The sequence below is a fragment of the Convolutriloba macropyga genome, chromosome 8 (genome assembly GCF_964194025.1).
Source record: "Convolutriloba macropyga chromosome 8, txConMacr16.3, whole genome shotgun sequence".
Taxonomy (NCBI): domain Eukaryota; kingdom Metazoa; phylum Xenacoelomorpha; order Acoela; family Convolutidae; genus Convolutriloba; species Convolutriloba macropyga.
In genome coordinates, this window is record NC_134475.1 from 9,334,306 (window position 1) to 9,355,882 (window position 21,577).

Genomic DNA, 21,577 nt, shown 5'->3' on the forward strand with positions numbered 1-21,577 from the left:
AATGGAGGTAGTTTGTTTAATTTTTCTTTTCTTTCTGATGCTGATTGAGCGAAAACGTTTTTTATTTTTTATTTAGTAAAAAAAATAAACAGTAAACTCATACAAACCAATTTTTTCAAAAAGAATCACCCCTTTTTTATATTAAAACTAAATCTGGGCTTCACTTTGTGGTCGTTTTTGAAACAACGTTGCGCACTATTGGTTTTTGACCTTTATTGCTGCTCACAACCGAATAACCTTGTGTGATACAAAAATTAACAGCAATTATAAATCTTTTTTCTCAAATGAATCCGTGTTAGCGGTGAGTACTTTTTTTGAATCTATCTGCCCTCTTTCCAGATTAAGGGTCATATTACTTATACCCCCACGCACGCGCACGCACACACAACCACACACACACACACACACACACACACACACACACACACACACACACACACACACACACGCACACACACACACACACACGTGCGCGCGCGCACACACACACACACACACACCGTTGCATGGTATTTTTTACATAGTTGCGTGCTATATAAGCACAAAAATTAAATTTAGGAGGGGGGCAGAATACATTTTTTTTTCACCAATTGAGTGGCGAGTAGTTTTTCACAGCCTAAATTTTGAAAAATCGTGTCACTGCAACCTGTTCGAGCAGAACAATTTGTGATTTTGTTAATTTCACTTAGAGTAGTGGGATTGCATTTCTTTCCTTTATTTAGAAATTGATTTTGCTTTCTGTCTTTTATGTTTAATTGGCAGTTTACTTAACAATATCGCCTAATGAAATCTTTGTCTGAAAAACCGACCCCGATTATATTTATTCCTTACATTCTGTCAAACGAAGTCCAATTTAAATTTTAAAATTCAGCCTTGCTTAATTGATTTTTTAATTTATTCCTTACGAACCTAAACGCAGACATTGGGGCTTTGTGGTAATCAGTGAGAACAGCTTCATTTAATTTCTGTTTGATAAGCCTGGGTCGACTTGACAAAGTTTGCAAAATGTAGGAATTGCTGTAGGAACACGTTGAACTTTCTGAAGAAATGCTGAAGATATCAAGAGTCTTTTCTCTCTGTTTTTTAATCAGATAATCAGATATGATAATCAGATTTGAAAAAATCAGATATGGTGTGAAAAAATCAGATATGATTTGAAAAAATCAGAGATGATCTGAAAAAATCAGATATGATTTTTGAAAAAATCAGATATGATCTCAATAAAAAAAACATCGTCACAGGAGCTTTTTTAGACCTATCTAAAGCTTTTGATTCGATATCACATCCTACTCTTCTGCACAAAACTAAACTTTCAGGTTTTAGTGCACAAGCAAATACAATTCTAAAATCTTATCTAGAAAACCGTGTGCTGAAAGTCAAATTCTCGAAGTATGAATCAAATTGGATAACACTTAACCTTGGAGTACCACAAGGTACTGTGCTAGGCCCACTGCTTTTCAACATATATGTAAATGATATGAAAGATGATACTGATGTGAATTCTAATATAATCCAGTATGCTGATGATACTTTTATCTTTTGCAGTGGAAAAACAATTTCTGAATCAAAGTTACATCTTCAAAAAATTATTGCTAAACTCATTCTCTTTTTCAAGAAAAATGAGTTAAATGTAAATGAAAATGAGTTAAATGTAAATGAAACCGAATTCATTGTTTTTGGAGCCCCTAGAAGAAACAAAATCGAAGAAATAGTTGTTAACGGATGTACAGTTCTCGAGAAAAAAGTTGTGAAATACTTGGGAGTTCACATTGACTGTAATCTTTCTTTCGATGAAGAAATAAAAAATGTACTAAGAAAAATGGCTGTTGGCATAAAGGTCATTTACTCCATCAAAAATATTTTTCCTGAAAAAACTAGATCTGCTTTACTGAACGCTCTTGTTTTAAGTCATCTGCATTACCCAATTGTTCTGTTCTCAGGCCTTAAAAAATCACTTCGAGTTGCTCTAAGTAAACAATTGAACTGGGTAATAAAAGCATGTTTCAATAGAACCAAATTTGACAGGACCACTGATCTCAAGATCAAACACAAAATCTTAACAGTAGAATACCTCATAAAGTATCGGGTTATTATATATTTTATAAAGCTTCTAAAAGCAGACCTACCAGCTTTCGATGAACTCAAGTTAGCCACCCTAAGTGCTAAAATGAATGGCCGTACAAACAGGCTGTCATTTGGAGCAAACCAAAAAACAAATATAATGCAAAACTGTTTTTCAAAAAAAGCAATTGACTGGTATAACGATCTGCCTCTCACCTTGAGGCGGAATATTCCTAAAAAGCGGGCTCTCAACACTACAATAAAAAATCATTTCTGGAATGAGTTTCTAAAAGACCCAACGGTTTCTGAATTGAATTCTAATCTCAAATCTTTCAAATTCAATCTTAATTTGATTTAGTTTTAGGGCGTCTTTTAGTCTTCTATGAAATGTTAATTGGAGGATTAGCATTTTTTTAAAAATATTCTTCTTTCTCGAAAATGTTAATTGTAGAATTAGCATTTTTTAAAAATTTTTCTCAATTATAATTCATTTCTCTTAATTTGTCGATATTTTAGCACATTGTAAATTTAATACAATTTTAAACTTTCACAATATGTGACGTTTGTTTCATTTATACTTCTTAACACTACATTGCATTTAAACTATGTTCTGTATTTTATAGTTCATACTCAAAGGAATTAACAATGTTTTTCTTTTTTTAGTGGGTTAAATACATAACTTGTGGTGCGTTATCGCATTTGTTACAACTCACAACTCGGAGTTATTGTTCTGTTAAAGTTGTAAAAAATGGGATGAAGCTATCAAACCAAATAAATCAAAGAAATCTGTTCCGGTCTTTGTTTCTGCAGTGCTTATGTCACTGCAATCTCAGAATAAATGACAATATTGATGTGATGTTTTAGAAAATGTAAGAAAGTCGACAACATCCGGACAATTCACCTGCTTTGTTTTCTGTTTTCCCATTTATTATGTGTATCGAATAAAAACGTGTTTTTTGGTATGAAAGAGCAGTTTTTTTTTTAAAAAAACTGAATTGAACAGCTTGGGCAATTCAATAAAAAAAATAATCTATTTCTGTGTTACCAACTACAAGTGTACATCCCACTCGAGAACAATTTATTATTATTATTATTTTTAAACTACAAATTGGTTTCATTTTGTGGCCACTCTTAAAAAGTTGTTGCATATTAATGTTTTTTGACATTTTTATGCTGCTGGTATTCTAATAACTTCGTGTGATACATAAATTAATGAAAATGAAATATTTTTCTCCCCGCATTAATCTTGGTGAATTAATTTTTTGGGAGTGAAAACTTGAGAGAAGAACGTGTGAGAAATGCCGCTATACTTTTAAAGATGAATTTCTTGCTAAAATTTGCAAATCTTTGAAAATTTAACTTCACTGATTGCTGAAAGTGCAAAACTTTTGGGGTTAAATTGTAAAATTTACCCCAACTCAACGTAGTTTTTGCATCAGAAGGTCCTTATTTTGTTATTTTGAGATCCATTTTTGAACTAGATTTTCTCATATGGGGCCATTTTATTAGGTGCTAACGTGTGGTTTTTCTAACTCACTTCTAATAATGGGATGGCATTTTACTCGATTTATCAAAATTAAAATTGTTTTCCTATCAGATATGTTTAACTGACAGTGTGCTACCCTAGAACAAAAACAACGAAAAATTTGTAAGAAATCTTCGTTGTGTTCGGTTTGGTTCATCTTTGGTGCGTTTGGTGTGTTCAACTGATAGAAAGCTTCCGTACGTGTGGTCTGTTCGATGGTGCTAGGACAATAGATCGAAAGACAACAGATCGAAAGCGAAAATTGGGACAATAGATCGAAAATTAAATAATTCAAGTTCCGTATTGGCCAATCAGATTTAAGCGCTCATTTATTAACTGCATATAACATGTTCTATTGTGATATTTTGTTCGGTTGTGATAGATTCATATCAAGTCCCACGGGCCGCTAAGGCATGGCCATGGCTCGCGAGACATGGCCATACAGTGGTAATTATATTGCAGCTCGCAAATAATGCTTAATTTCAGCCAATAAGAATGGAGAATGATTTTCGATCTATTGTCCCAATTTTTCTGTTTTCGATCTGCTGTCCTTTCGATCTATTGTCCGGTCACCCTGTTCGATATCGTCATTTTGAAATCGAAAATGCCGGTCACCTTTTGTTCGGCTGGTGGGATAATTTGCATTTAAAACCATATACAAAGGTGCCTGGTGTTTTTCTCAATTATAACGAATTTCTCTTACGTTTAAAAAGCAACCATGCCAAACCTCTCTGACGGTTAAAAACATTAATACCGAATCTCTCTCATGTCAAATACCGAACAAAAAAGACGATAGCGAAAATCATAGAATAAGACAGCCATGCCGAAGATTTCTCTTGTTTAAAAACCAAAAAAGGAGCTAGATTTATCAACTAGGGTAGTTACATTTTGTGGAGTTATGTTTGCTCTTTGCTCAACAAAGAAATTATCACACTGGGATATAGGTTTTTTTTTACACGAATCCTTGTCATTTCCTATACAGAAACTTCTGTTAGCAAGAATGCCACAATTCTGAATACCTGCATCCAATTTGGTGTTGTTGGATAAGAATATTACGCACTGGCAGTTCAACAAACGCACATTTCAACCATTTTAATCTTCAAAATTTTAGGGCAGCACAGAATCGCTAAGACAGAAGATAACCCAGATTGTTTCACTATTTGGTTGTTTTACTTTTTAAAAATTGTTCTTAAAAAGTAGACATTAAAGTTGGAGATTCTGCAAAAACTTACCAAAATTGCCCTGCGACAACAATTGAATTTCATGGGTTACCGAAATATCTTATCGCAGAAATTCACGTTTCAACGCATGCAAAGTTGCAAAATTACCTAAAGTTTTTACAAAATTGAACAAAGCTGAAAAGATCAAACGAATTCTGAAAAGTCATCTCAAGATTACATAAGCAAGTGGTACGCCAATAAATACTCAAAATCTATTTAAAAAGATACTTCAATACAACTGTATGATATGATTAAGTGGCTGACAAATTAGATTTTAAAAATTGTTGTTTGATTTTCTTTAGTGTAAGGCTCATACTGTCACTAACCTTTCCAAAACAAATTTGCTGCGAAAAGATATTAGTTAGCATGTCATTCAATGCATTCTAATCTAAATGAGAAAGAAAGAGTCTGAATTATTTCTATCAATTGGATGAGAGAAAAACAATTCCAGGTTGAGCGAGAGTTTATTTCGTGAAAAAAAAAAACGATATTGCTGATTGACCTTTCGAAAAAAGAAACAATCTAAAATTGTTGTTCCTCACCTCTTGTGTAAAAGATTTTTTTGTTCCGACCCACTTGTGGGGGGAGGAAATATATACTCAAATGGGGTTTTTTTGTTCAGTCAATTTTGGCCCATCGATATATTCATCGCATTGAAATGTGAGTGGTATCATTAAAAAACTGTTCTAGTGTTGAATTCAAAATTAAAAAGATTTTTTTGAATTTCGTTTTTTCGAGGAGTTATCGAGGATTGCAGTTTTGTGTGAACACGGGATATTTGGCACGATTTTGTTCACTTTAAGTGTAAATTTTCTTTTAAGATAATTTCTATAAAAATAGTATTTCAAATTTACATTTCATGCCAAAAATGGACCAATTGTGTGTTCCTAATAGACTGAAGGCGATAAAAGGACTAGTCCTGGTCTCTCATAGTCCTGATTTCACTATAAAAAAATCGAATTCTGTTTGAGAGCTCTTTTTTTAGAAATTTTTTCAAATTTTTCTGTTTTTTTAAGTCACCTAGTAACTAGTCACTTTTCATATCGAGGTTCCGTTAATGATAAACCTCATTTGCAGTCAAAAGAGGACCAATGAACAAAAAAAATTGTTTGCAAGGAATCGCTAAATTTTTTTTGGTTTCGACTCTGAGTTTTCGTAATTTTGAATGAAATTTTGTTCTTTGAGTTTATACAAATTTTTGGAGTCCTATGGGGTATACTCGTTGACTAAAAGTGTAGTGGGTTTCGTAATGAACATTAAGTGAACCTATCTAGCGCTTTAGGACAGCTTATGGCTGTTAAGACATTGGAAATAAACTTTTGAAAAAGGTTTTTAACATAAACCAATCATAAACTTATTTTCTCGAACTGTAAGCCAATCTCAGTAATGACAGGACCCCTTTCCTTCCTACTGCTATTGAAATTATTCTGGTTAGCTGTGTTATCTTCAAACTATTGGTTATATTACTTCAATGTCACCAGATTTCAAAAAAAATCCTAATTTTTGGATATTTTTGTATTATTGGTTCCGTTTGAAATCTTATCATAATCACATTATCCTGATATCAATATATCCCATTGCTTTATAGAAGACGTCTGTTTTCTTTGTTTTTCGTTTTTTTTCGTGTTTTCGCTTTTAAGTCACTTTTCATATCGAGGTTTCATTAGGAACAGAACTCATTTACAGTCAAATGGAGCCCAATAAACAATAAAACTCGTTTTCAATGAATTGCTTATGTTTTTTTAGCTTCCACACTGAAATTTTGTAATTTCAAATGAATATTTGATTTTCTTTTTGAGGATTTACTAATTTTTTGGAATCCTATGGCATAAACTCATTGACTAAAAGTTCAATATGTTCCGTAATAAAGCACTAAGTGAACATATCTAGTGCTTTGAGTGGACAGGCATTGGCTGTCAAGACTTTAAGAATTATTTGTCGAAAAAACTTTCTGAACATTAACCAATCATAAATTATTTTTGTGAACCGTAAGTCAGTCTCAGTAATGACAGGACCTTCTTTCTTGCTACTGCAACTAATTTTGATCTGATTAGCTGTTTTATCTACTAATTATTGGATATATGACTTCAATCACACAAGATCTCATTTTTTGTTTTAAATTTTTGTTGTTATTTTCTTATTATTGGTTACTTTTGAACTCATATCATATTATCCAAAAATTGATAGTTTCCATTGGCTTAGGAAATACGTTCAAAGGAGCACTGATAAAAATTTCAGAGAAAAGCTTATGGTTTAAATGGCCTCGACGTTTTCTTCTCGCATTTTTCTACAGAATTTTTCGTTTCTGCCTGATTTTGTTGTTGTTTTCGTAGTAATAAGACTCAATGTGATGTCTTATTGATTACCTATTGGGCGTATTTTTTGACTTCCGTTGAAAGGTAATGATTCTAATGGCTCTTAAGACTTTGAAAATGTTTTTTCGAAAAAATTTTTTGAACATTAACCAATCTTAATTTTTTTTCATAAACTATTAGTCGGTCCCAGTAGTTACAGGACTCCCTTTATTTCTATTGCAACCAAATTTATCTGGTTCGCCGTTTTATCTTCTAACTATTGGTTCAATGACTTCAATTACAAGATTTAAACTTTTTTTTAGGTTTTTGTGTGTTTTCGTATTATCGATTAATGTTGAACTCTTATCACATTATCCACATATTGATAGTTCCCATTGGCATAGAAAAAACGTTCAGTAATTGACGTTAGAAAAGACGTTCTTATGTTTTGAATGGCTGCGACAATTTTTTCTCGCATTTTCCTACTGAATTTTTGGTTTTTGCCTGTTTTGTTGTTGTTTTCATAGTCATAAGACTTAATGTGATGCTTTATGGATTATCTATGCTTGAAAAATATTCTTTTCCTCCCATCAGGGCATATCGGAGTGTTTTTATTGACTTCCGCTGAAAGCTATTGAATTTAATTGCTGCTAAGTCCTTAAAAATAATTTTTCGAAAAGTTTTTTTAAGCATTAACTAATCTTAACCTTTTTTCGTGAACTGTTAGACAGTCTGAGAATTGAGGGGACCCCCTTCTTTTCTACTGCATACAAAATTAATTTGGTTTTCCGTTATATCTTCTACCTGATAGTTTTAAGGCTTCAATGCCACGGGTATTCAAAAATTTTCAATTTTTGGAAACTTTTTATTATTTTTGGTTCCTTTTGAAATCTTATCACACTATCCTAATACTGATAGCTCCCATTGGATTAGGAAGACGTTCAATGGATCATAGATAAAGTTTTAAAAGTATAGCTTATGATTTAAATTGCTACGGCACTTTCTTCAGGCATTTGTCTACTGCAATTTTTTTGTTTTTGCCTGTATTTGTTGTTGCTTTCATAGTCAATGACGTGTTGTAATGGTTTTTTGATGAAATATGAATAACAAACAACCTTGTCGTCCAATCAATTTAGCGTATATACTGGCTTCCGTTGAAAGCTATTTAAATTTATGGCGTTGATACTACGAGTTTTCTCAAAAATTTCGTCGTTCAAATGTATTTAATCATATTTGGTGATTTTTTGAAATTATTTTGTTAAAAAACCAGAATTCCATTGTTGTTAATAAAATTATTCGAAACCAGAAAAAAATTTATTGAAAATTTCATTTTTTAAAGCCTTCGACACTTTTTTGGCTTAGTTTTTTCTTGAATTTGCTGTTTTTTCCTGTTTTTTGTTTTTTGAGGTAGCCGTAAATTGCTGACCGGTCGCATAAGGCTGTATTTGAAGATTGAATTAATGATGCTACCCGAACCACTAAGTTTATAGCAAATAGTCTTATAGTTTGTGATATACTTTTTCTTTTTTATTTCAAATTTTTCAGTTTGAAATAAGTTTTCAGTTTTTTTATTTCAAACCTTTCTTTTTTATATCAAACTTTTTTCTTTTCGTCAACTTGTAACTTGTTTTTATAATTGAGATGTCTCGTCCATTTTCTTGTATTTCAACAAATAACATATCTACTTATATATTTTGTCGCTGACGTTTGTTTAATGGACAATATGCGTATTTATAAACGTTTTTTGGGTGGTCATTTTTGTGTTTCTTTTTCTCTTCTCTCAACACAATCGCGTAAAAACAGATCCCAATGGTTTTAAAATGTGGCCCAGGTAAACTTAGTTAATGTCTCTGTATAAATCCTTTAGCTGAAATAGAAAAAATACAATTGAAATAAAAGTACATAGTATTCAGATAATAGCTAATGATTTTAGTGGTATCAATAATTTGTGTTTTCGCAAATCGTTTGTATTTTTTTGCGTTTGGCTGCATCTTTATTCCGTTGCTATGGCTTAATGTAACCAAAGACAGGTCCTTTTGATTTCTTAATAACTTTTTAGTAATTTGTCAAGGATTATTTAGTTAAAAGCTCTAAACTTTTTAAGACTTTTGAAATTTCTTGGTTGAAAAAATACTGATTAATTTTTGAATTTTGCCCCATTATTCGTTCTCTTTGTCGACTTTTTACCTATTCTCATTAAGAAAAATTTCCATCTACTGTATAGTTAGGGAGAAGTAAGTTTGTGTAGTGAAGGTTATATCTGACTGCATTTCGACGTTTTTACTAGGTGCTTTTAAATTTTGATATTCAGTTTTTGTCGTGAAATTTTTGTTTTTGCTAATGTTGTTTTAATTTCTCTGTAACGGCTAATTTCTCCTTAACGGATAATTTTGTGCTAATTTCTCTTGAACGGCAGATATCGTCGGCGCTGTAATGTGGCATGGCATTATGTAATTCAATTAGTGGCTAGGTTGTGTAACGATTTTTTTAAACTCAAATATCTCTTTTTGTTATATCGTCGTTTGGTTGACAATTAAGTAAAGAATGTTGATAAGCTCGGGTCGTAATATCATGTGCGGATGCACATTAACGAGCCTCCTTGTTTGTTTTCTCTTGTTCCCTATGCTAATATGTTGTAATTTATCTATTTGCTGATAACTCTAAATTTAAGAACAAAAGTGAAAGGACAAAAATATATTTTGAAACTCTCTACATTCTCTACATTTTTTTCACGGCAATTTTAAAAGTACTTGGTTTTGAATAATTAAAATAGAATCAAGTGCCTAGAAAGCAGAATCAATAACAGTGAACTCTAAATAGGAGCAAGTGTCTGGAGAAGATTTCAATTTAATTTAACTATTTATTGTTGATGGAAGTATATCAATCAATTTCTTTAATTGTTGATTGATAGACTGCGGATATGAATTACTTAAAAATCTGAGCTCTTCATTTTCATGTAAACATGATATGGAAAAAAGAATTTAGCAAGCAGACAGTCAAAACAGCCGCCAAAGAGAAACAGAAATCAGTTCAGAAATAGTCACGACCACTCAATTATGTAAATTGGTATTATTTGTTAAGTTTTTACTCTTCATCACTATTTTGAGATCTTCAATGCTCAAATGAGTTTGCATCAGAAAATGATCATCATTTAACGTGAAATGTAGATAGAAAAAATGATTTTGAGCAATGATCTTGTGTGAACAAAATTGTATCATGCTATTTGACTAAAATTCGTTCTCGAGAGACGTGAAAAATTTCACGCGTTCAAATGCAAATAAAAAGAGGAAGTTGGCCTGAGAAATCGTTTATTTCAGTTTTTCCTTTGTGAACAAATGTAAAACAAAATGACGAAAAGCAAAAGCAAAAAACGACGAAACAACATACTTACAATGACAATTCAAAATACTTTCTCTGACCGAACAAAATATTAGAAGTCAAAACGACAATAAGAGTCGCTTTTGAAAGCAATGATCGAAAAGACAACCAACGTACCTGAAAAACAGTAAAATGGTAAGACACATGAACAAAAGAGAAACTTATATCAGAAGTCACTGATAACTTCTGGTGTTTATCGAGAGTTACAGCAGCAGAATGACATAACTTTGTTTAAAACATGCGTTATGGACCCCCTCAGTTAAGATGTTATCCGTCTCCCCAACTCCGTTACAGAGCAAGTGCGATAGAATAGTAACTAATAATGAAAAAATAAGGCGGTTGAAATAATTGATATATAAGTATGGATAAAGGGGGGGGGGGGGGGGGTTCCAACCAACCACTCAACGCCAACGCGTATTCGTGTTTGATTGGAACCCCCTTTATCCACTACTAGTGATATTAGACAAATTTTGGATATGGGTGGTTTTTTACTCCATTTATATAGGAAAAACAACACTAACGTGTATTCGTGCTCGATTGGGTACTCCCTCTATCCACTACTAAAGTGTTGGATATTTTAGAAATGTGAATGTGATATTCGTGCTCGATAGGATACCCCCTCTATCCAGAATATTGGATATAAACACTACAACAAATACACAATACCCTTTATTACCATTCTTATACATTTTAAAACAATCATTTCATGTCTAACTTAGAGCAATAAAATACCAGCTTAACTCTACACTTTTATATTAAACCTTTCAGCATATTCCTTGAATCTATTTTTGGTATGTGTATGTCTATATCTACATAGATAAACACATACTCCACACTTAATATTTTAAAATCTAAATCCACTGATATGTTGATTAACATTGCATATTATACAAGTTATATATAGATTTGGATCATTATAATTTATTTTCATATGAATAATATAATCTCTATTCTTCAAGTGACCTTTACTACAGATATAACATTTAAAGAAACTGTCAAAACATTTATCACAACATTTTTCCATGGTTTATCTTTACATCCATTGCATTTTACAGATTTATACATTTTCAATTTTTAAGAATAAATTTTTGCCCTTACAAAAAGATGTCTAAAGTAGAAAATGTAAACTTTTTATATATGTGATTTGGCCTTTGAAACAAGGATACAATATTTCAAACACAGTTTAGGTGATGAACACCTAAACAGGGCGAGAAAGGAGTATGAGGATGAGGTGGAAGATGAAAGTATAGAGAGGGTTATGATCCAGATGAAGACGGTTACATTCTCATTCCTAAAGCTAAACCCAAAAACAATATTAAAACTGAAACTAAAACTGAAATTAAAACTGAAACAAACGAAAAAAATGAATCCTCAGATAAAACTATGAAGAGGATGTATGATCCACATGAGGATGATCACATTCTCAAACCCAAAGACAAAACCGAACTCAAAGCAGAAAAAACTTGATGGGTCTGTGGTAAAAGTTTAAAAATTATATTGGTCTACAAACTCACAAGAATAAACACTGGAGAGAGAACATAGCCATTAACTGGTGATTATGATATCAAACCGAAAAATAATCAACGACAGCTATATATTACTAAATCTAATGATGAACTTATCGAAATAATTAATAGGCTAGAAGATTATAATTTAGATGAATTCAAACCATTTAAATCATATAAATATAAAGTTACCGTAAATTGTTTATATAAGAGGTGAGAGTCAGTGGAGGAAATGACTATAAAAGCAAACTTTATAGCAGAAGAGTATATGACTAAAGATCACCGACTAGTTCTAAATCAATCGCTAATTTATTCTATACCTACAAATGAACGTTATGGCTCTGACTATGAGTTTATTGGTGTAACAGATATACATAAAAAAGGGCTAAACCATCACTAAGATCTTTTAATGATATACCATTTGGTTTAAGTAATAGAACAAAAGCAATAGTAAATATTAGAAGTAATAGAAATAATTGTCTTCGTCTATGTATTACAGCTGCGTTATATCTTGTAACTGAACATGCAAGTAGGGAAAATAAATATATTAATAAACTAGTTGAAGACTGGGAAGATATTGAAATGTATTTGATTACTTAACAAGAATTCGGAATAAATGCAAAAATAATCTCTGGGTTTACCGGCCTTCAACAGATGATAGTTCAAAAGTAGAACTATTAGAAAAATGATCGGACATAGATTTTGCCCAAGGTGGTAAAAACTTAAGAAAACTGGTCTGGGATGACCATTGTGCTTTAATGAAGAACATAGAAGTATTATTAGAAATAGCTGATACTAAACATGCATAGTTTTGTTTTCCTGATAATTCTACTTATTGGTTTGAGTCTCAACATATACATGAAACTCATGAATGCTGTAAACAAATCAAACCAAAGATTGTGTGCCCTTAATAAAAACAAATCAAATTCAAGAACCATCACAAACAACGAGAAGTGGAGAATGTTATCTATAGTGATATTGAATGTTATATAAAAAGTGATATTGAAAAGATTGGTGATAATACTTATAAAATATCTTCACAAGTTTTAATTGCTAATGGTTTTGGTTTCAATGGTAATTACGAATCATATTTTGGCTCAAACTGTACGAAAGATTATGTCAAAGATCTATTGGAAATAGAAACAAAGCATAGTGAAAAGTTTAACAAACAAATGATATTTACAGAAAAAGATAAATTACATCATGAAGCCAATAACAATTGTAATATATATAGTAAAACACTTGTGAATAAAGTTAGAGATCAATCTCTTGAAACAGGTAAATATAGAGGTTCTACATATAACATATGTAATTTAAAGTATAGGCAACAAAACTTCATTCCTGTTATTTTTCATAATAACAAAGATAATGAGTTCAAGCTATTATTTAATGAGCTATTTGAAAAAAATGGTGGTGGAAAGAGTAGATGTATTACCTCGCACTAATGGTAGAGCTAGAATGTTTAGAGTAGGTATACTAAACTTTATAGATAGTTACAATTTTGTGAAAATTTCTCTTGATAAAATGGCTAATTTCTATCAGGGAACCTGCTTTGCAGACGATATTAAAATAAAACGCGACATCCTTATCAATACTTCAAAGATGAAAGTAGCTCTAGTAAAGTATTATGTAGTCTATCAATAAAAAACTTTATGTCATCACTAACAATTAAGCTACCACTCAAAGCTGCCGTTGATGAGTTTGGTAGAATTATCGTAAGAAGTAATAGTAATTAGTAATTTTTCAGGTAAAAAATTTACACTAGTGTATATGGAGAATCATGTTACAATATTAGAACACTTTTTCAATATAATTGTTAAGCTAAACATAAACACAAATAAACTCAATCCTCTGCATTATTTTAATCTACCTGGTGATTTGATTGGTTCCTAAAACTAAGGAAAGTTGAACTAGATACAATACCAGATGAACAAATGCTAAAAGACTTCATTAGTGCTATAAGAGGTGGTATATGTGGTGTTATGTGTGATAGATATGTTAATAATAATAACAAGACATTATAGTATATTGACGCCAATAACTTATACGGTTATGCATTATTGCAAAAACTGCCATACAAAGACTTTTATTTCACTGGCATAAATTTAGACGAGGTGTTAGTTACTGATGATGATAATGATTATGGCTACTGGATTATCTGTGATTTAGAATATACAAATGAAAGTAAAGATAAAACTGATAACTTGCAACCATTACCTCTTAGAAGAAAAGTAGAAAATAATGAATTAGGTTATAAAGAAAGCCCTCAATTTTTTTTAAAAATTGAGAAACTAATAATAGATCAAAATGATAAATATGAATGTCCAATACACAATAGAATAACAAAGTTTGTTGTTAAGATGGACATAAAGGTTACTAAAGTTCATAGAATAATTGAATTCAAACGAGACTATACTATGAGAGAGTATATTCAACTTAATACTAAGAAGAGAGCAGAAGCTGAAATTGAGGCTGAGAAAGATATTTCAAAGTTAATGAATTTTTCGCTATTTGGCAAAAGTTGTGAAAATCCACTAAAGTAATTAGAAGCCAAGATTCTAAAAGATGATTGTAAAATACTTAATACTGTTAGTAAACCAACATGTAAAGATGTAATTAGATGTGACAATTTTACTCTAATAAAAAATTTTAAGATGGAGAGACAAAATGATAAGCCAAAAAATGTTAGTGATGAACAGGTAATGTTAGTGATGAATACATGGACAAGTAATTCAGATACACCTATTAAAACTAATAATAAAGTATCAGGTCAATTCAAACATGATTTTGGAAGTAAAGAGATAGAAGAATTCATAGTATTAAAACCAATGACTGATAGTATTAGGAATGGTAAAGCAAAAAAGAAAGGAATAAAGAAAGAGAACAATTGTAAACATGAGGACTATTATAACGCACAAATGAAAAAAAAGAACGAATTTTAGAAGAATCTAGAATACAAAATGGAGATGATAAAGTGGAAACTATTAAAACTAGTAAGACTAGTCTAGCTAAATCTGTGGGAAAAAAATTTTATCTAAATATTGTTCAAAACTATCCTCTTGATTTAAAAAAGATTTCATAATTAAAAAAATTGCTGCTTCATTGGAACAGTTAGTAGATTTGGAACAATTAACTGATAAAGAGCTAATATACCATAATATTGAAGAATTAACTATTAATGATGATAGAAAGTTAATCCTTTCTGCTGTAACACAATATAATGATTACCTTATATATAGAAATAAAAAAGACTTAACTAGGTAAACTTATAGAATAAACTTATTAAACAATCTAGATAAAAAACAGAAGAAATAGATTAGAACATGAATTAAGACAACAAGAATATTATTGTGAAACAGAAGAGTTCTTTGATTCTTATACTAAAACTCTAAATACTAATAGTGAACAAAATTTTGCATTGTGTCAGCGAAAATTCAGGGCATTAAATTGGCAAAATCAAGAGTTAGATAAACAAACTAGAGTTATTGATGAAACTACTTCGCGAATCAGTCAAGCTGGATATTAGATAGTGAAACTGCCTCACGGATCGGTGATGCATGGAAGAAGTCCCGAGAAATTAAACTACAAAATGAACTGGAAACTCAAGAAGAACCACGAGTTATAATTGATACAGACATGGCCAATTTTGATCATTCAATGGGTGCTCAAACCAACCCACAATTACAGTTAAACCTCAGACATTTACCAACTAGAAAACATAAAATGAATGCTGTTGATATAACTCTAGAGCAGAATGCATTTATGTTTGGGGATAATCAATATGATTTTTTAAATAGCTTTATTAATCTTCTTGCTAATCCGAAGATATCATATGAGGACACTGGGGATGAAGATGAAAAAAGAAAAATAATAATATTTTTGCGGGATACAAAATATGATGTAGGAGTTGGTGAAAAAAGAAGCAACACATATAAAACAAACAAACACATAATTGAAGCTAGAAGAAACCGTTATTTAGTTAGAGGTCTTATTGACCACAACAATCAACGAAGTTGCCATGTAAATGGTTTAGTAGAAAGATTATAATTACGAATACTAGAAACAAAAGCTGGACATGATGGTTTATACGATAAGATGTTAAAAATATCTAAGCAACTATTATCTATGAGTCTTATTAATCAGGAACATTTAAGTATTTTTGTTTTTGTTTATGGTAAATATTGGAACAACAAGTCACAACTGAAGCTTAAAAACAGCGACGTTCTAAAGAAGTGTTCATTCCTCAATTACCAAAGTTCAGAAGACAAAAGATTTATATCATTATATAAAAATTAAACATGGTCAGCTGACTTTATTGACAAGCCTTCCTTAAGTAAATAAAGCATTAATTATAAGTTTATAATAACTGTTATAGATAAATTCACAAAGATATGCACGGGCTATAATCTTGAAAAATAAATCCTGTTTATCTATATCTAATGGTTTTAAAATAGTATTAGGAGAAAGTCCACAAGGTGGCTTCGAAAACAAAAAAAAACCAGAAAAGTTATGAGTGGATAGAGGTAGCGAGTTTTATAAAAAACATATAAATCTTTACGTAAAGAATATGAAACAGAACTATGTTCTACATATAGTGGTTTAAAGGCTGTGTTTATGGAGAGATATAATAGAACGTTATTACACATATTTAATAGACCAATGTTCATCAATGGAGATGGCAATTAGGTAGATATTTTAAATGATGCAGTATTAACCTATAAAAATAACATTCATTCAGCAATTATTATGACACCTGTTGTTGCTTCTAATAATCTTGAAAAGGTTAGATATATTATATCTACTTCTACTAAGCTTAAACCTAAACTTAAAGTTGGTGATTATGTAAGAAAAGCTGACAAAATTAACATTCCCTCTAAAGGATACATTTCTAACTGGAATAGAGAATTATTTAAAGTTAATGAAGTTCCAAAAACCCAACCACCAACATATAAAATTGATTGATATTAATGGTGAGATAATAGAAGTTAAACGCTATGAACAGGGTTTAGTCAAATCAGATTTAACTTTGAATCTAATAATAAAGTTTTAGAATCAATAATAAGGACCTCTGGTCAGCTACAAAGTAGATAGTTTCTTTCTGTAAACGAAAACAAAGATGACGAGAAACAGATTCAACCAGGCGAAGCAAGCATCATCAAATACTAGTCTATCATCAAGTAAGGCCCGTCAATTAACTTTGGAGGATAATGATAATATTGACATGAAAGATACCTATAAAATTACAAATATACACCCTCCTATAGATGAACAAGATGCTGTTAGTAAAAAGTTTTGTGTTAGCAACTTACTATCCTCTTCTAATAAAATAAACATTTTAAGTAAAAACATTACTGAACTAAGAAAAATTGAGCTTGATAAAGTCAAAACTAAAACAATAAAACTAAACAAAAAACAAGTTAATGATGAACTAATTAATGAGTTTATTAAATCAGCAAATGAAGTTAAAAGTGCACTAAAGTTTTGTAATAAAATTGCTAGTGATAATATCTCTAAATATTATCAATTAAAACTAGAGTTTGATAACAGTAAAGTTTAATCAGATTCTTGCTAACATACAGTTAGATGATATGTTTACTACAGGTCTAAGAGAATATGAAGAAGTTAATGAAAAGATTACTTCTGCTGTTGATGAAGCTCTTAGAAAGAATAAAAAGACAATAGTACAATTGTCTTTTTATTCTTTCTAAGAGCTTCATCAACAGCAGCACCTTCATTATAGTGCACCTTTAATTTCCCCAATATGAAAAAATTCTCGGAACAATACATAAACGATAAAATCTTAGCTAATAATGAATTTAATAATAATTATAACGTTATAAAAGATATAAGAAATTTTAAAGAAATTGAAAGCAAAAACTACAATAAGAAGTTGAGTAGATATAATTTTTGTATTAACATAGCTGAGATAACAGAAATACTATTATCATGAATAACAGCAACTGCAACATCAACGTCAGTTGCATTAACAGGTATAGTAATAACTTATTCTATGCCAGGAGCTTTTGCTACGGCATCTGTTTATGGTCCATTATCAATAACAATTAATACTAAAATAAAAAAAAATGTAAAGTTTTCTCAAATTTATATTTTAAGTAAACAGTTTAGTGCCAAGTTTAATTAACTATTAACTAAATCAATGAATGATAATAAAATAGATAATGATGAATATAATCAATTACTTAAGGTATATGAGGAATATAAGAAGAATAAGGAAGATAAATTGAGTGATCTTTGATCTAAAATTAATAGTGCTAAGTCATAAAATTAATTTTTGTATTAATAATTTTAGTATTAATATTTACCATTAGATATGGTTACCTCATCTTCTTTTGCCTATGTATAACCCTCATCGTTTTTGTAATACTTTTATACCTTCACCAATAGTTGCAAATTTATTTAAATCAGGTGTGGTTGATAAAGCTGCTCTAGGGTTTCTACTTACAGCTGCACTTCATAATCTGCTTGCTATTTTTAATGCTCTTACTGGATTATTAGCAACTTTCTTTCAAAAGTTATCTGTAGCTTCACCAACACTCCTAAAAAATCTTCTACTCCCTCAGCTTCTATTGTTGCATCACTGACATTCATTGACTTATTACTTTTGCATTTAGTACAATTACGCTTTAACATTTTAGTACCTTTTGAAGTAAGGAATCCTCTTACGTTTTTAATACCACTATAATGTCTACCACCAACACAAAAATGCATTAGTTTTAAATTTCTGTAGAAAAATCATATTTATATAAAAAATAATGGAATGCAAAAAGTATAACTCCTTTGTTGTAAAGCCGAAGACTAAGACCAGAACTAAGACTAAGACTAAGACTTAAGTTGAAGGTAATGGTGTATCCAAAGCAAAGGAAAAGAAAATAGATATTATTATTGCTAAAGGATTTGTTAAACTAAATAAGTCTGACTAAGACTCTAAATTTATAACTAGAGTACAACTAGATTATTAGATATAAGTAGAATATTATTAAAATACTAAAACTAATAACTACAACTATTACTAATGTATTATTAAAGTTTTATTTATAACTACTACTTAAGTTTCAGACAGAAGTATTACCAAATCGTTAACGAAAACTAAGATACAATGGTCCAATGGTCATGTCACTACGAGACTATATCACCCATCTTACTACCATCACCATAAACACTAATAAGCCTTCTAGTTATCACTAATGCATGATATATAATATCAGCAATACCACGAGCAAACTTAGAATTAAGTTGTTTATCTTGTGATCCTAAATGATCTCTTCGATAAGTAGTATCAACTATGTATATTCTATAACTATTTTAAAATGTTCTATGGTTTTCATATGGTTTAATACTATCTGGAAAACCATTAAAATTTCTATTAAAATTTACAATCTCTTTGTATGCAACATTGTTATTATTAGCATCATATTTATTCATTCTATCTACAGGATAGGTTACACTACCAATCTTACAAAAACATTCAGTGACATGAATTTCATTGCACATACTAGAATCATTAGTTTGATAATTAACATTATTATTTTCAAAATTCACATTAATATTTTGAGGTATCTCAAAACCACTCTCTACACATATATCAAATAAGAAGTTAGCAGCATCTGGTAGATTCTTGTAAACTGTTTTTTTTTCGTGGAAGCAAAAGTCTATATTATTCTTTTTACTTAATCCTTTCTGTACAACTAGTCTTTTATCATTACTAGGATCAATACAAGTTACATACCAAGCTCTATCTCTAATTTCTATACTACGATCATTAGCTACAGCACCAGCTCGTGGATTATTACTAAATAGTGCCCTATCATTATTATTGATTTTTAGTATTAACTTAAAACCTTTGCCTTATATATTCTTTTCTTAATCATTTAAAAATTCAAATATATCTCATTTTAATCTTCATATACATATGACCTCTTTGTGCGGCTTGATGATCACCTTTTAATTGACTTTAATTAATAAATAATTTTATAAATCTCTTTATCTTTGATCACTAACAAAACCACTTTCATATTCATCACCAGCGCTAGTTAGTAATTTAAACATTGGGAGATTAGGATGACAATGATCTTTATATTCGACTGTTTTACCACTAATAGTTTCTAGTTTGATAGAACTAAATAATGACCTTACGCCATATTTCACTAATTTAACAGTAGCATCATTAGCTATTATATCATCAACATTATCCGAAACCATAAACTCTACTTGTAAATAGGATTCGTGTATGTTTAAATGATTATCTTCTCTACTAATTAAAATAATAATATTTTTGTTGACTGTTTTCATTATTGCTAGACTGTTTGGTTTATAACCTATAATATTGCCATTGTATATGTCAGTATTATACATATAATGTTTATTTTTTTCAAAGTCCAGTTTTATAAGTTAAAAAATGACAGATCTAAGCAAACTGACAACTTAATTTTATCTGTTCTACTATAACTATCATAGAACCTCCTTCACAGATAACTATAAATACAACTATAATTATAGCATTATTTGGATAATAAAAATGACAGACAATTTAATCCTCTATGAACTACAAAAGACACATGAGGCTCCAACTAATACTAAAGAAGAACACACACTTATATTTAGAATGATAATATCAACAGAAAAATTTTACATTAGTGAACCTATAATTAAAACATCAAAAATAAATTTAATTAGATTATCGGTTTATAAATCGGTGTTTAATAAAAATAGAAGGAATAATCATTTTTTATATCATTGTTCTTGTTCTAATTCTAATTCTAATTCTAGTTCTGATATCAACAAAGCTATTTTAACATTTTACCAGATGCATATGAATTAACTTGAATAACAGAAAAAATAAAAAAAGAAACTAATGGTAATGTTATAAGAGAACCTGATAAGAATACAATGAAAAATAGAATGCAAAAAAACAAGGAGCACTTAGTTTTGATGTAGAAAACTCAAAAGCTCCATTACTAAAGTTTAGGAACATAGTATATAATCAAGGTAAATGTACCTTTCAAAAGATTGTTGATATTATGGGTTTTAGGACTATTCCAGTCATTGTAAAGTAATATCTGGTGTTAATGACAATGGTAATAACACAGATATACTAAGTACTTTTACTCTGAAAGAACCACCAGGCTTTTCGATAAATTATAAAACAAATAATGTACTATATCAAAATTTAACAAACGATATAATAGCATAGTGAATTTCATAATAAAGATGAGCAACGAAGACCAATTGAATTCAATGGTGATATATTAAGTTTACTTTAAACTTAGTATGACTACTGTAATAATTATCTACAGAGTATCATATTTACTCTTATTATAGATAGAGTATAATATTTTATTCTTATTATATATAGAGCATAATGTTTATTCTTATTATAAATAGACAATAATATTTTAGTCTTATCATAGTGAGAGTATAATATTTATTCTTAATATAGATAGAGTATAACCATTATCTATAGAGTATAATATTTTTATTCTTATTATAGAAGGAGTGTAATGTTTGGTCTTATATTAGATAGAGTACAATATTTTTATTCTTATTATACTTATTATAGATAGAGTATAATCATTA

The 21,577-nt window shown here is 30.0% G+C and overlaps 2 protein-coding genes across 2 annotated transcripts in view; one reads left to right on the forward strand and one right to left on the reverse strand.

Moving 5' to 3' along the window:
- Window positions 1–21,577, forward strand: part of LOC142344358 (NACHT domain- and WD repeat-containing protein 1-like) — a 309,470-nt gene that overhangs the window by 141,907 nt on the left and 145,986 nt on the right. The gene's annotated exons all lie outside the window — the stretch shown is intronic.
- The window catches only part of LOC142343910 (uncharacterized), a 30,421-nt gene that overhangs the window by 1,316 nt on the left and 7,528 nt on the right, over window positions 1–21,577 (reverse strand). The window lies entirely within an intron of this gene.